The sequence below is a fragment of the Carlito syrichta genome, unplaced genomic scaffold, assembly GCF_000164805.1.
Source record: "Carlito syrichta isolate Samal-C Ts95f unplaced genomic scaffold, Tarsius_syrichta-2.0.1 Scaffold288230, whole genome shotgun sequence".
In the NCBI taxonomy this organism is placed as follows: domain Eukaryota; kingdom Metazoa; phylum Chordata; class Mammalia; order Primates; family Tarsiidae; genus Carlito; species Carlito syrichta.
In genome coordinates, this window is record NW_007232326.1 from 22325 (window position 1) to 25653 (window position 3329).

A 3329-nucleotide genomic window follows, 5' to 3' on the forward strand; every position below is an offset into this window, starting at 1 on the left:
TATCTTTTTTATAGAGTGATTTGAGTTTTTCAGGATATATTCCCAGTAGGGGGATTGCGGGGTCATATGGGAGGTTGATATTTAGAACTTTTAGGATCACCACACTGCTTTCCACAGAGGTTGCACTAGTTTACACTCCCACCAACAGTGTAGAAGAGTTCCCTTTTTGCCACACTCTCTCCAGCAGCTGTTATTTTTTGAGATGTTGATAATTGCCATTCTTACTGGAGTTAGGTGGTATCTCAGTGTGGTTTCGATTTGCATCTCCCTGATGATCAGTGAGGTTGAACATTTTTTCATGTGTCTGTTGGCTGCTCGGATGTCTTCCTTTGTGAAGTGTCTGTTCATATCTTTTGCCCACTTTATAATGGGGTTGTTTGTTTTTTTCTTTTCAGCACGTTTGAGTTCCTTGTAGACCCAAGATATTAAGTCTTTGTCAGACCTGGTGTTGGCAAATCCTTTTTCCCAGTCTATAGGCTGTCTCCCTGCTCTCCTGATGGTTTCTTTGGCTTTGCAGAAGCTTGTCAGTTTAATAAGGTCCCACTTGTCTATCTTCTCTCTTATGACCTATGGGTTTGGGGTTTTGTTCAGGAATTGGGGGCCAGATCTGATTTTCATGAGGGTATGTCCTTCATTTTCTAAGGTTCTTATAGTTTGAGGTTTTACATTTAGGTCTCTGATTTATTTGGAGTTAACTTTTATGCATGGGAATAGAGAAGGGTCCTGTTTCAATCTTCTGCATGTGGTCAACCAGTTTTCCCAGCACCATTTACTGAATAGGTTCTCCTCTCCCCAGGGGTAGGTGGTGGGGGCTTTGTCGAAGATGAGTTGGTTGAGAAATTGAACTTTTGCTTCTGGAATCTCAATTCTATTCCATTGATCTATATGCCTGTTCCTATACCAATACCAAGCTGTTTTGATGATTGTTGCTTTATAGTAAAGTTTGAAGTCTGGTAATGTGATACCACCTGCTTTGTTTTTTTTTTGCTGAGGATTGTTCTGGCTATTCTTGGACGTTTGTATTTCCATCTGAATTCCTGTGTTGTTTTTTCTAGGTCTGAGAAGAATGTTGCTGGTAATTTGATGAGTATTGCATTGAATTTGTAGATTGCCTTAAGTAAGATGGACGTCTTCACAATGTTGATTCTTCCAATCCATGAGCATGGGATATTTTTCCACTTGTTTGTGGCATCTTTGATTTCTTTGAGCAGTGTTTTGTAGTTTTCATTGTAAAGGTCTTTCACGTCTCTGGTTAGGAAGATGACGAGGTATTTCATTTTTTTGTGTGTGTGGCTATTTTGAATGGAGTTGTGGTTTTTATTTGGGTTTCTGTTTGTTTATTATTGGTATAAAGAAATGTGGTTGCCTTTTGTACATTTATTTTGTATCCTGAGACTTGCCAAAGGGCTTTATCAGTGTAAGGAGGTTTTTGACAGATTCTCTTGGGTTTTCAAGGTACACAATCATATCGTCTGCAAAGAGAGATGACTTGACTTCCTCTTTTCCTATTTGGATACCCCTGATTGCCTCCTCTTCTCTGATTGCTCGAGCCAGGACTTCCAATACTATGTTGAACAGGAGGGATGAGAGTGGGCATCCTTGTCTAGTTCCAGTTTTCAGGAGAATTGGTTCCAATTTTTGTCCATTTAGGAGTATGCTGGCTGTGGGTTTCTCGTAGATGGCTTTTACTATTTTGAGGTATGTTCCCCGTATGCCTAGATGTTCAAGGGTTTTTATCAAGAAGGGGTGCTGGATTTTATCAAAAGCTTTTTCTGCATCTAATGATATAATCACGTGGCTTTTGTTTTGACATCTGTTGATGTATTTAGTTACATTTTATGGTTTTATGAATGTTGAACCAGCCTTGCATCCCAGGAATGAAGCCTATTGGTCATGATGGATGATTTTTGAGATGTATTGTTGAATTCAGGTTTGCTAGAATCTTGTTGAGAATTTTAGCATATTTGTTCATCAAAGATATTGGCCTGTAGTTCTCTTTCTTTGTTGGATCTTTACCTGGCTTGGGTATCAATGTGATGCTGGCTTCGTGAAATGATTTGGGGAGAGTTCCATCTCGTTCAATTGCCTGCAATAGGATTGGTATCAGCTCCTCCTTAAATGTCTTGTAGAATTCTGCTGGAAAGCCATCTGGACCAGGGCTTTTTTTTGTAGGTAGTTTTCTTATTACGTAGTCGATTTCCTTGATTATTATTTGTCTATTTAGGGTCTCAATTTCTTCTTGTTCCAACCAAGTTAGATTGTGTGATATCAGAAAGTCCTCCATTTCCTTAAGGTTTTCAAGTTTGTTTCCATATAAGTGTACGTAGTAGTCTCTAATCATCTTTTGTATTTCTTCAGGGTCAGATGTGACTTCATCTTTTGTGTTTCTGATTGTGCTTATTTGGGTTTTTTCTTGTTTTTTTTTTGGTCAGTCTAGCTAGGGGACCATCGATCTTGTTTATCCTTTTGAAGAATTAGCTTTTTGTTTCATTGATATTTTGTATTATCTTTTTGTCTTCTATGTCCTGGATTTGGGCTTTTATTTTGGTAATCTGGATTCTTCTGCTGAAATTAGGGTTTTTGTGGTCTTGCTTTTCCAGCTTCCTTAGGTGGCTTGTTAGGCTGTTAATTTGTGTTCCTTCCATTTTCTTCATGTGTGTTTGTAGGGATATACATTCCCCTCTTACTACAGCTTTTAAGGCGTCCCAGAGATTTTGGTAAGATGTTTCTTCATTTTCATTTGTTTCCAGGTATCTTTTGATCTCTGTTTTGATTTCATCCTTGACCCAGGAGTTGTTTAGCATCGTGCTGTTTAGTGTCCATGTCTTTGTGGGTTTCGGGGGGACCCTGTTGGTGTCAATGTTTATTTTTATTCCACTGTGGTCTGAGAAGGTGCATGGTAGAATTTCAGTCCTTTTAAATTTGCTTATGCTTGATTTATGGCCAATTATGTGGCCGATCTTAGAATATATTCCATGCAGTGATGAGTAGGATGTGTATTTTGTGGTCTTTGGATGGAGTGTTCTGTAGGTATCAATTAAGTCCATTTGGTCCAGAGTCACATTGAGGTTCCGGACCTCCTTGCTGATTTTTTGTCCTGATGATCTGTCTAGGGTTGGGAGTGGGGTATTAAAGTCCCCAGTTATGATGGCATTAGAGTCAATATCTTTCTTTAGTTTTCCTAGAAGTTGCTTTATGAAAGTTGGTGTACCTATGTTGGGTGCATACATGTTTAGGATAGATATTTCTGGTTGATGGAGTGAACCTTTTATCATTATGTAGTGGCCCTCTGTATCTTTTTAAATTTTTGATAGCTTAAATGGTATTTG